This window comes from Stenella coeruleoalba, assembly GCF_951394435.1.
Source record: "Stenella coeruleoalba genome assembly, chromosome: 18".
Lineage (NCBI taxonomy): Eukaryota > Metazoa > Chordata > Mammalia > Artiodactyla > Delphinidae > Stenella > Stenella coeruleoalba.
Genome location: NC_137164.1, coordinates 35,556,641 through 35,570,531, shown reverse-complemented (window position 1 = coordinate 35,570,531; position 13,891 = coordinate 35,556,641). Strand labels below are relative to the sequence as shown.

Below are 13,891 nucleotides of genomic sequence, written 5' to 3'. Positions count from 1 at the left end.
ATGTAAGTTAAAATTAAGTCATTGTTTTTACTAATTATTTTGATTGTCATTTTCGTTTTATTTTGTTTTTTAAGACAATACTGGAAATTTAAAGTTGAAAGCAATACTTAAATTGGAATGTATCCTAATTGATCTCCACAGTTGAGGTCAACCTTGATCTTTTCAAACAAATATAACAAAATAAAAGGCTGTTGTTGCCTGATTTGGCAACTTTAAATCTTATTTCCAAGTTTCCTGATTTTCTGGCTATTGCCCTAAGCTTCTTAGGTTTCCATTATTTATCTTTAACCCCTTACTGTTACAGAACTGGAGGCTTTCATTCCTCTTCTTGCACCATATTCTTCCATCAACAGTTTTCCCCAATGGTGTGTTGCTATTCACTTGTTACTTCTTGGGGATTGTGAGGAACATTTCTTTTTCACATTCACTGGAATTTTCTCAATTCATGTACTTTATGACCTCTCTACACCACTTTACTCATTCCTCCTTGGGCAGGTGAGTGATCTACCTCAAATTTGTACAGATGATCACCACTCTTATTACCCACAGAAAGTACCTATTATTAATCGATTTCCTGAAAAGTTCATATTTTCCAAGAAGCTGTCCCTCCTTGGGACATTTGCAGATTTGAGCCCTTACTTTACAGAGACCTTAAACTTTGATATACCCTTTATCTATTCTAAAATATAAAACAAAAAAGTCGTTTAAGGAAGCAATTAAAGCTACCCATATGTATAGGATGTATGGCACTGGGCCTTGGATTTCAGTTTGTGAGCAAAGTATTTTAAACCTAAGAGATGCTATCCAGGTGATATTTTTACAGAGGAACACTTGGCCTTTTAGTCCTGAGACCTGTGCAAGATGTTCAAGCCAGTTCTGTAGTGATTGCAAGGACTTGAGCAAAGACGACACCTTACAGAAAAATGCCTAGGTCTCAGAAGAAGTGCTCGATCTCTCTAGGCTTGGCAAAGTCACTAGGATCTCAGAAAAAAGCTCAAAAGGGACTACTTCAGATGCTGCAGTACTCTGCAAGTCAGAACTCATGGGGCTTAATAGTCAGCAGAACCCCATGACTGTGGTCTGATAAGTAAAGTCTGGCTGCTGGGAGGTTAACAAGCAAAAGGCACGGAGATCTCAAGGCTACCCTCTGCAAAGGTTAGATTACTTATGATCCTTGCAAGCTAACAACTGTTCTTTTTTTTTTTTTTTGCGGTACACTGGCCTCTCACTATTGTGGCCTCTCCCATTGCAGAGCACAGGCTCCGGACACACAAGCTCAGTGGCCATGGCTCACGGGCCCAGCTGCTCCGTGGCATGTGGGATCTTCCCAGACCAAAGCACGAACCCGTGTCCCCTGCATCAGCAGGCGGACTCTCAACCACTGTGCCACCAGGGAAGCCCACAACTGTTCTTTTAGTTGATGCAGGTGGCTTCAGCATGCATGTTTTCATTGCTTGCTTCACAAGTTCAGCATTTCCTAAGTAGGCATAAATGAAGCACAGGTTCAGTTTTAGGCAAAATATCACCTTACCTCTTTAAAATTCTTTTTGAAACTGATTTATAGAGTATTTGCTGCTTTTATATGATTTGTCAGCTGAATTTTGTGTGTACTTTACCACACTAGAGAAGTTCTAGCTTTGAATTGTTAATACCAAGCTTGTATTAGTAAAAATAGATTAGTAGCCCCCAATATTTTTTATATTACAGGTCAAGGAGAAAACCACAAACAGGCATACCCTGCATATTCCAGGTAGTGCAAAAACCGTATAGAGTCAAGTTGATTCTGAGCTGGTTAACTTCATATAAGAAAGAAACTGAGAAGGCAGGATCAAGATGACAGAGAAGGAAGGTCCTGAGCTCATGTCCTCCCACAGACACACCCAAACTACAGCTACATATGAAACAACTCTTTCTGAGGACAAACTGAAGACCAGCAGAACAGCTTGTCTACAATTAAGGGTATAAAGGGAAAATGTCGAGATGAGTAAGTGGGGCGGAGATGCAATTTTGTCAGGATTCACACCCCTAGTGTGGTGATCTATAAATGGGAGAGAATGTCATAAACTTGGAGGTCTCCCCTAAGAAGTGAGGGATTCAAACCTCATACTGGACACTCCAGCCATAGGATCGAGCACCAGAAAAATGAAACTCCATAATTTGCTTTGAAAACCTGTGGAACTTATGACCAGGAAAGCCCAAGGACTGCTGGAAACCAAGACTCTGCTCATAAAAGGTTCACACACAAACTCACTCACTCAGTCTCAGGACACAGGCAGTAGAATAAAAAGCACCTGGCACTCTAGCTGGACTGCCAAGACTGCCTCAGCAGCTCCCCGGCCCATGCCCAGATCCAGTTCCAGCTATTGCAGCAAGGTCACCACCAAAGCCACTGGGTGCAGACAGTCTGCATAGGGATGCTGCAACACAAGATCATGCCTTCAAGACCAGGAGAAGTAAGTGTTTTGCCTAAGTAACAGAAACAAATACAGAATGTCAAACAAAATAAGACAAAGGAAAATGTTTCAAATGAAAGAAAAAGATACACCCCCCAAAAAAAAAATCCCTAATGAAATGGTGATAAGTTATTTACCTGATAAAACTTCAAAGTGACAGTCACGTAGAATCTCACAGAATTTGGTAGAAGAATGGTGGAACACAGTGAGAACTTCAGCAAAGAGTTAGAAAATATAATATTTTAAAAAATGATATGCAAAGAATACAATAACTGAAATAAAAAATCCACTATAAGGAATCTAAAGCAGATTATATAATACAAAACAATACATATGCAATCTTGGAGATAGAATAGTGGAAATCACCCAATCAGAATGCAAAAAGAGAAAATAATTTAAAAAAGGACCACTTAAGGGATTTCTGGAACAACATCAAACATATTAACATTTACGTTATAGGGGTTCTCACAAGGAGAAGGGAAAGAAAAAAGGGAAGAAAATGTATTTGAATAAATAATAGCTGAAAACTTCCCTATCCTGGGGAAGGAAACAGATTTTCAAGTCCAGGAAGCCCAGAAAGTTCCAAACAAAATTTACTCAAAGAGATCCACATGAATATTTACCATAATTAAAATGGAAAAATTAGAGATAAAGAGAGAATTTTAAAGGCAGCAAGAGAAAAACAAGTCACACACAAGGGAATCCTCATAAGGTCATCAGCTGATTTTTCAACAGAAACTTTGCAGGCCAAAAGGAAGTGGCATGACATATTTAAAGTGCTAAAAACAACAACAACAACAACAACAACTAAGTGTACTCTACCCAGTAAAGTTCTTATTCAGAATCAGAGAAGAAGTAACAGGTTTCCCAGACAAGAAAAATCTAAAAGAGTTTTAGTCATTAGTTCACCATGACTAAAACAGCTTTACAAGAAATGTTAAATGGTTGGCTTTAAGTGAAGAAGAAAATACCATAACTCATAATAAAAATACAAATACTAAAATAAAAATATAAAAGAAAATATTTCACTGGTAAAGGCAAATATATAGTAAAGACAGTGGACCAACCATTTAAAAAGCTAGTATGAAGGTTAAAAAACAAAACACATAAAATCAACTAGAGCCACAATAATTAGTTAAGGAATACAAAAAATAAAAAGATGTAAAATATCACATCAAAAACATAAAACATGGGAAAGGGAATAAAGAGAAAGTAGTCCAAACATAACACTAAAGAAAACCATCAAACCACAAGAGAAGAGACTAAAAGAAGAAGAAAGGAATAGTGAAGAATTACAAAAACAACCAGAAAACAATTAACAAAATGGCAATAAGCACATACTTCTCAATAATTACTTTAAATGTCAATGGAGTAAATTCTCCAGTCAAAAGGCATATAGTGGCTGAATTTACAAAAAACAAGACCCATCTACAAGCCACCTACAAGGCATTCACTTCAGAGCTAAAGACACACACAGACTGAAAGTGAAATGATAGAAAAAGATATTCCATGCAAATAGAAATGCAAAGAAATCTGGGGTAGCAATACTCATATCAGACAAAATAAACTTTACAACAACAAAAAAAAAAGAAGGGCATTACCTAATGATAAAGAGGTCAATCCCAGAAGAGGTTGGAACTTTTACAAATATTAATGCATCCAACATAGGAGCACTTAAACGTATATAGCAAACATTAACAGACGTAAAGGAAGAAATAAACAGTAATGCAATAACAGTAGGGACTTTAAAAATCCACTTACATAATGGATAGATCATCCAGAAAGATAATCAATAAGGAAACTTTGGTCTTTAGTGACACATTAGAGCAGATATATCTAATAGATACCATCAGAAAGTTTCATCTCAAAACAGCAGAATACACATTTTCTTTAAGTGCACTTATTACATTCTGCAAGATTGATCACATGCTAGACTACAAAACAAGTTTCAATAAATTTAAGAAGATTGAAATCATATCAAGCATCTTTTACAACCACAATGGTATGAAACTAGAAATCAATTCCAGAAAGAAAACTGGAACAAACACAAACACATGGAGACTAAGCAACATGTTACTAAACAACCAATGGGTCAATGAAGAAATCAAAGAGAAACAAAACAAAACAAAACAAAAAAACTTTGAGACAAAAATGGAAACACAACGTTTCAAAATCTATGGGATATTGGAAAACATTTCTAAGATGGAAGTTTGTAGTGATACAGGCTTACCTCGAGAAACAAGAAAAATATCAAATAGACAACCTAAATTTACTTGTAAGGGATTAGAAATAGAAGAGCAATTAAAGCCCAAAGTTAACAGAAAGAAATGATTAACATCAGAACAGAAATAAAATAGAAACTAAAGTACAATAGAAAAAAATCAATGAAACAAACAGCTGATTCTTTGGAAAGATAAACAAAATGACAAACCTTTAGCCAGACTTACTAAAAACAGAAAAAAAAAAAAAGGAAAAAAAAAAACAAGAGAGAGAGGGCCCAAATGAAAGAAGAGATATTATAAACAATAGCAAGCAAACATAAGAGACTGCTATGACTAGTTATATACCAACAACTTCTACAACCTAGAAGAAATGAACAATGCCCTAGAAATATACAATCAGCCAAGGTTGAATTAGGAAGAAATAGAATATCTGAGCAGACAAGTTACTAGTAATGAAATTGAATCAGTAATCAAAAAACTGCCAACAAAGTAGAGGACCAGAGAGTTTTAGAGGGAAATTCTACCAAACATTAAGAGTTAATCCACAGCATCCTCAAACTAGTCCAAGAAAATGAAGACGTTTCATTCTATGAAGCAAACATTACCCTGATATCAAAACCAGAGAAAAACACTACAAAAAAAGAAAAACACAGGCCAATAATCCTGAGGAATATAAAAGTAAAAATCCACAACAAAAATATTAGCCAACCAAATTCAAAAAATAAAAAGTGGAACTACCATATGATCTAGCAATTCTACTCTGGGTTTTATCCAAAGAAAACAAGAACACTAAATCAAAAAGACATATTCAACCCCATGTTCATAGCAGCATTATTTACAGTAGCCAAGGAGGCAAACTAAGTGCCCATCAATAGATGAATGGGTTAAGAAAATATGGTATAAATATACAACAGAATACTACTCAGCCATAATAAAAAGAATAAAATCTTGCCATTTCAACAACATGGATGGACCTACAGAGTATTCTGCTAAGCTAAATAAGTCAGAGCAAGAAAGACAAATACTAAATGTTTTCACTTATATGTGGAATCTGAAAACAAAGCAAACAAACAAATACAACAGAAAAGAAACAGACTCCTAGATACAGAGAAAAACCTAGTGGTTGTCACAGTGGAGGAGAGTAGGGGGATGGGGAAAATATGTGAAGGGGATTTAGAAGTACAAACTACCACTTACAAAATAAATAAGCCTCTGGGTTGTAATGTACCTCACAGGTCAAATATTCAATAATATTGTGATAACTTTGTATGGTGTCTAATATATAAAAATATGGCATCACTGTTGTATACCTGAAACTACATAGTATTGTAAGTCAACTATACTTCAATCAAAAGAAGAAAGAAAATTTTCTTTCTGTTTGAAAGAAGAAAGAAATTCTTTCTATTTGAAAGAAGAATCAAATAGAAAGATCTTTCTATTTGGAAGAAAGAAGGAAAGAAAGAAAGAAAGAAACAAAGAAAGAAAGAAAGAAAGAAAGAAATTTCCTTAATAGGCAGATTTCTTAAACAGTTTAATAAAAGGAAAGAGAAGAAACAGCCACTGTTGTGCATAATTGAAAATACCTACTCACAGGGGAATGTAATTTCTGGGTTCCTAGCTAGATCCCAAATGAATATAGAACTGGTTGTCAGAATCCAGGGACCCAAAGAGAAATAAAAATAAGGTTGTGCAAAACAGTAATATAGGATGGTGAAAATCAACCTGTTGATGGTCAGTTTCTTCCTATGGATCTAATTTCAAAGGTCAATTTTTTTTTTAAGTCTCAATAAACAGTTTTATATGCAATTTCCGCAAAGATATTTTCATTTGCTATAAAACAGCAAACAGCTTGGGATGGAAAAGCCAGAAATATGCACAGAGGAAAAAAATAGTCTTAAATAAATACTGGCTTACAAAAAAGAAATGGGAGCCTGTACTGAAATATGTTTCTTATTGTTTTAAAATGCAATAAATTTCTCCTGACAATAATTTGGTTCAAGGTTAAAACAAATTCCCATTTTGTCCTAAAAAGGGTGTAATTTCAGACTTTTGAAGATGAATGGCTGCTTTTGCTTAGATATTGATCATTAGCCATGTAATTCTGGCTGGACTAGGTTACTTAGACTTTGTAGTTGTACTGAAAGAAATTGCATTAATATGATTCTTTGAAAGTTAAGCAAAGGTGTCTGAAGAAAAAGAGATATTAAAAAGTAAGTGGAAAGCAAATACAATTTTCATTATAAGGAAAAAAAATATTTTCAGAAAAGATCTTCCTTGGGACAGGGACTTAAAGTGAAGCATGCCATAATATATTATATCTGAATAATTATAACTTGTAATAGAATTTGACTTTACACCCCAAAAGCCCAAAGCATTTTAGGTTAATGAGTCAAATATCGATAGGATCCAATAAAACAGTAAGTCCCATTGTACCAGTTCTATACCAGAGCAGAGCAATAGCATTATATATATACATTTCTGTGTGTGTGTGCGTGTGTGTGTGTGTGTGTGTGTGTATGTATGTTACTAGGGCAGATAGCACAAGTGGATGCCCATTTTACTTATAGAAATTAGAATGTGGCCATGTATTCATTAAACTTTTACTGTACACCCTCAAAGGTCAATTTTTTCAGAACTTAAACAGAGAAGAATGATTTTTTCATTAGTTTGCTAGACCTGCCATAACAAAGTATCCCTAAGGGACTTAAACAAAAACATATTTTCTCACTGTTCTGGAGGCTAGAAGTTTAAGATTAAGGTGTCAGCAGGATTAATTTCTTCTGATACTTGGGAATGACCATCTTTTCCTTTTGTCCTTAGATGGCCTTCCCTCTGTGCCTGTATCCAAACTTCCTCTTCCTACAAGGACACCAGTTATATTGGATTAGGGACCACCCTAATGACCTCATTTTAATTTATAATAGTTACCTATTTATAGACTTTAACTCCAAATACATTAACATTCTGAATTACTGGAGGTTAGGATTTCAACGTATGAATTTGGGGGGATACAACTCAGAGCATAATGATACTATTGGGAATGGTATGTCAAAAATCTCAATAATACCACATTAGTCATGCTTGATTCCTGCTTGTCTTTTACTTTCCTTGTGCTATTTTCCCAATCTCAGGAGCTCAAATAACTTGTGGACTATAATATTTAAGATTTAAGTTATAACTTCAACCTTCATACCCAAGTGTCTCTGGATTTGTGGTCCTGGCATTCCTGTGGCTGCTCCCTCCTCAAAAGTCCTGATTTTACTTTAGATAAGAGTCATTTAGGCTGATTTAGAGCAGAGACAGCTCATTCTCTAGAAGGACTTTTAAGGTCATAGAACTGGAAAGTGACAAGAGCCAGGGCCAGACTACACTAGTTTAAATGTTAAGATATTTAATTCTAGAATACTGACTTTGTAAACACCACAATTTTTTATGTGGTGTTTTATTTTTTATAAAATGTTTTATGCAATCAATATGTGCCAAGCCTTCAACAAAAAAGCACAGAAAATAAATCATGTTAACTACAAAATGGTGTTAGGTGACTCCTAACTAGATGCAAGAAGTTTCCTGAGGATGTGATTTTGAATCTTTACTATATTAGCTCTACCCAATAATCTGCAATTATATGGGCACTATTCTTACATTACTAAATAGAGCATGGCACTAGTCAACAAGTTAAAAGAAATTAAAAGTCTGAAAGCAGATTATTCATCTACAAATCAATAAACAGATATTTAGAAAAAAAGTTTAGAAAGCTTGAAAACTTTCCATTCTAAAATGATGTTATTAAACATGACATCTGTTTTCCTTTAATCAAGTCTTTATCTTCTAATATTATTAATAAATAAATAGAGAGTCACTTTCTCTGTTTCCCTTTCTTCTATTTATTTTTTTTGAATGATAATCAAAGGCAAGACTGGCTTGAAGTTTATGATTTATCTGAAGAGATCAGAAATAACGTATTTGACCAAGAATTTTAGAAAATTCTGAAACAGCAAATTTTGTGAAAGGAGCAACAATGCCAGTGATATTTGATACAGATGTAAAGACATGTTAGAAAGTTCTTTTCACTATAAGTAAAATGCAAAATAAAAATAATAATGATGATGATGATGGTGGTGGTGGTGACTCACACTTATCACGGGCCACACAAACTTCCAAGTACCTTACATGTAGTTCAATTCATTGTATCCACATACGAAAATAATCAGGTATTCTTCATTCCGCGGTTGACGAAACGAAGAGAGAAAAAGTTACCTTGCCCAAGATAACACTGCTATTAAGTGGTAGACTTCTATAAAAACATCAAACACACACATACATCAATGTATGTGTGAACGTTTCTCCTGTTGCTTTTTACATTAATATTTTGAGTAAATCATACATACATAAAAAGCACACAAATCATGTGGGTAGCTCTATGAAATGTCAAACAATAAGCAAACTCTAGGAATACACACCTAGAAGTAAAAATTGAACACTACTAGCATGTCATCATTAGCACATCCCTACCTCTAAGAAATTCTCTTTACTTTGACTTTTATTATCATACATTATCACATGATTTTGCATTTCAAATAAAATCATGTGAGATGTATTGTTTATTTCACTTGACTCTGTTGTTTGTGAGATTTCTCAGTTTTGTCCCATGTAACAAGAGTCCATGAATTTGTACATCTGTTTCTGAGCTTCCTATTCTGTCCCATTGGTTTACTTGTCTATCCTTGAATTCATACAATGCTTTTTGATTTACTATAGCTTTTTAGAAAGTTGATCTTCTTTTTAAGATTGTCATTGCTTTTCCTGGCATTTAAATAGAAATATGAGAATCAACTTTTCATTTTACACACACGAGCTTATACAAACTGCTGGGATTATTTTTCCAGAGAATTCATTGAATATATAAATCAATTTGACGAAGCTTAACATCTTTCCAATATTGAAACTTCCAGTCATAAACATGGTCTACTCTTCCTGTTATTTGTACCTCAGTAATTTCTCTCAATAATGTTTATATTTTTCTATATAGAGGTCTTGCATAAATTCATTTCTAGATGCTTTTGCTGCCAATGTAAATAATATATAATTATAAAATTCCTTTTCCAATCATTAGTTGAATATATGTAAATAAAGCTGATTTCAGATTGACCTTATATCCAATAAGCTTACTAAATCATATTCAATTTTAATAGGTTAGCTGTAGTTTAACTATTTTATTATAATAATTTAACATTTTCTCAGAAATGTTTGAAATATTACTTGCAAATCCTGAGAGCCTTATTTTTTTCTAATCCTTACATACTTTCTTATCTTGTAATAGTAAAAATTCCAGGAAAATGAAGAATGAAAGTGATGATAGCGGACATCTTTATATACTTGTGATCTATTTGTATTTTATCATCTGGCATGTTTCTGCAGGTTTTTCTTAACACTTATAATTGAATTAAAGAAGTTCTTTTCTGCTCTTACTGTGCAAAAAAATTGTTGGTGATGGTATTGTTAGTTTGGTTTTGGTTTTAATGATGAAAGTGTCGATTTTTGTTTTATAAAATGCTTTTTCTGAATCTTCTGAATTTACTTTTCTCATCTTGGCAGGAGATGAAAGTTTTCTCCTTTGTTCTTAACAGAACAAATTAATGTAGTGAATTACATTAATTGATTTCCCAATGTTAACTCAATCTTGTGTTCATGAATTAAATTCAGTTTGGTTAAATGGATGACACATTATGCATTTTATGTATTGTTGTACTTGGTGTACTAATCTTTTGTTTAGGATTTTTGCATCTGTGTTTATGAGATACTTCTGACTATAGTTTTTCTTTCTTATAATATCCTTGCCAGGGTTTTATGTAAAGTAATGTGGTCTCAAAACAACAAGTTCTTTTTTTTTCTCTTGTCTGAAAGAGTTCATAGAAATATTAATATTCTTTCTTTCTTAAATATTTAAAAGAATCCATAGATGAAACCATCTGGGCCTGTAGATTGAGGGAAAGTTTTAAATTATAAATTCACTTTGTTCAATAGATCAAGGGCAACAGAGACTTTCTTCTTGCTTCCCAGTTTGTCCTTAAGTCTCAAGAATTGCAACATTCTAACACAGAATGTTCCAATGTTTTGGAACTCTTTCTGAATCTTCAGCTACCATGGTAGCAGTAGTAAAACAGCTAGACTAGAAACACTAGTATAAAGAAGAAGCCGGTACATAGTTACATAAAATACTTTCTCAATTAAATTATAGATGAAGCTGATCAAATGGATCTTTCACTCTCATAAAGTTAAAAACAAAGAAATTGAAAATTTTCACATAGATCCTCTTAATTTTACATTAACTCTCATTCCATGCCATTATAATTTTTTTTTTACTATTTTATTAAGTTAGAGAGTTATGACTGTGTGAGAAAAATACTTTTGCAATCTTATTAAACAGATATAATGTAAATAGCTGGTAAGAAATCTGGCACAGTGAATAAACTGGTAAATCTTTATGAAGGTGAGTGGTTTGGGATTATACGTATTATTATATATTCTATTTTCAAGTTTATACCTTAAGCCAATTATAAATTTGTAAGTATAAATAGTTAAAACATTGTGACATCTATTTAATATAGTAATATTTAAATGTTTTAATATTTCACCAAAAGTTTACATTTTAAAAAATTATAAAAATACTCTTGTTTTATATTCTAACAGTGGACATATATTGGATAATCTAAAAATTTACCTTATATAGGATTACTGGAATTAAAATGTGTCCAATGTTATTTCCTTAGTATAATTTACAAATTAACCTAATACTGATTATTGAGTATATTATTGTTTCAGTGATCTTAAAATCATTTAAAGTATTTTCACCTTTAATTGTACAGTGTTTACTAGTACTTGTTAATTCCTAGGTTATGATAATTAGAAGTTATTTTGCTTATAACAAAAATCAATCTTATAAATTAATTTTAATAATTTAGATGAAAGCAAGGACTAAATACATATTCACTAATAGTATAGACAGGTATCTAATATGACCTTACTTTTTAATTATATTTTTTTCTTAAAAAACATACCAAAAACCAGCCAAACACTATGTATAGCACCCATTATATCATTAGAGTCACCAGCATATGACATCACTATTGATGACATAAAATCTTGACAAGTTGTTTTCTAGTACTAAGAGGAATCAGCCTTGCAGGGAATTCAGAGACGAGAGAAATGTATGTGAATATTTGTTTAAATTTGTAATATTACTACTAAATGCCTAGGTAAATATGGTAAAAATTATAGTGTATAACTTCTTTAAAAAATATTTTCTAGTTCTCACAAAGCAAGACATTTTCTAAAAAAATAGATGGTATTTTTCCACACCAATAGCAGATGATTTAATTAAAATAATGAATATATTAGTGAAAGATTAATAGTTGATTATACATAGTTTAGCTCAGAGTTTAGCTTAGTTTAACACATAACAATTCAACACATTAACTTTTATCTGGCATCTAGATTCAATATGTAATCTAGAATTATTATTGTGTAATTTTTGTGTGTTGAGATTTAAACTTATTCAGTTTTTTTATATCAACCTAATAGTTAATTTGCTGACTTCTCTTCATAAATTCACTTTTTTTTCCCCTCCAGTGAGCCTCGCTGAGCCTTCTTAGATCCCTGCTGGGTTTACTATTTGTGCAAGTCAACCAACAGCCAATTCTATACAAACACATTCTCAACAAATCTAGGACCTTTTTTATTCCAAATATCATTAGTTCACCTTTGGTTGAACCCAGCACACCAGGAATTTATATACTCTTCTCAGATAAAACACTAAGAAACAATGGTTGTCTCTGAATTTAAAAGACGGAAGACACTGCATTTGTTTTCCTCTTGTACTCAAGATCAAAACAAGCTCAAACGTGGATCTCAGGAGGTGGGAAAAAAACCTTCAGAGAGACAATAAGGTGTCCAGGGCTGAGAACAAGGCTCTCAGAAAAGAAAACAAGTCCCTCTGGGGAGAAAACAAAGCCCTTCGAGGAGAAAACAAAGCTTTCCGAATGGGCAATCAGTTAATCCGGGGGGAGAACCAGTCCCTGAGACAGCGAAACCAGCTGCTGTGTATGTTTAAAAGTGTGATTTTAGAAAATCAAAAACCACCTGGGGAAAAAAGTCAACGCCTTGAACACAGAAAGTAAGTCTTATTGGCAACAGAATCGAGCCCTGGAAGTTCAGATCAAGGCTCTCAGGGAACAGGAGAAAGCCTTCCAGAACGAGGCGAAAACCCTTCAAGAAATAAGTTCTCTACATGAGGAGATCTATGCCCTACAGCATCAGGAATGTGCGATCAGGATGGAGCAACAGGCCCTGATGGAAGAAGGACTTGCACTGGAGATGGAAGAACAAGCTCTGTGGAAGGAGGAACAGGCCCTTTGTGAAGAGAACAAGGCTCTGAGAGAGGAGAACAGTGTTTTTCAAGAGGAGGGAAAGGCCCTTCTGGAAGAGGCGAAGGTCCTAGAGGAGTGGAACAAGATTCTTCAGGAGAAAGACAACAAACGTGCTGGCTGGAAAAATGCACAATTAAAAAGTAAAGCAGGAGAAGTGTGACTTGAAGATGTAACCAGCAAACCATGAATATCATTGACATTCCAGAAAAAAAAAAAAATTCAAACTTTTGAAGGTGAAATACTATTAGTGGTGTTGGAGTAGGAAGCTTGGAAATGTACAGAATCTGGTCCTGGAAACCAAATAAAGTCCTGAAAAGTTGGAAAAAAAAAAAGTTTCTTTAGGTTTACTTAAATTGTACAGCACTATTGGTGGTAAATATTATTTTAGAATGGAAAAGATGTGTTACTCAAAACGTGACACTGAATGGACCAGCTAGGTTTGCCCTTTAGTTTCAGAGAAATTGGGTGAATATTGTAAGAAATCAACATCACAAAGGAAAACTTGTCTTAAAACCTGCTCTTAGAATTATGAAAAATATAGTGAAATATAAAACTTTGCATCCTTCATATGTATTGTGAAAAAAATGTTTTGTAGAAGAATATTCTGCTTTATGCTTATTCCAATAATCTAATTGAGGAGGCCAATAAAATACTAAGAAGAATTTTTAAAATATGTGAGTGTTCACAGACTTCCCACTATTTTTTCTCTGTTATTTTCTTCCTTTTGCTTGCTGGGAGGGTGCCATGCTCTCTAATAAATCTATTAATGAGAGAAAAGGGACTGAGAGAA

At 33.5% G+C, this 13,891-nt stretch overlaps 1 pseudogene across 1 annotated transcript; it reads left to right on the top strand.

The window, feature by feature from the left end:
* Window positions 1-11,159: 11,159 nt before the first annotated feature.
* On the top strand, window positions 11,160-13,238 carry LOC307176604 (annotated as a pseudogene). Its single transcript has 2 exons — window positions 11,160-11,165; window positions 12,559-13,238. The product of its transcript is annotated as an uncharacterized misc_RNA (transcript).
* Window positions 13,239-13,891: the final 653 nt, after the last annotated feature.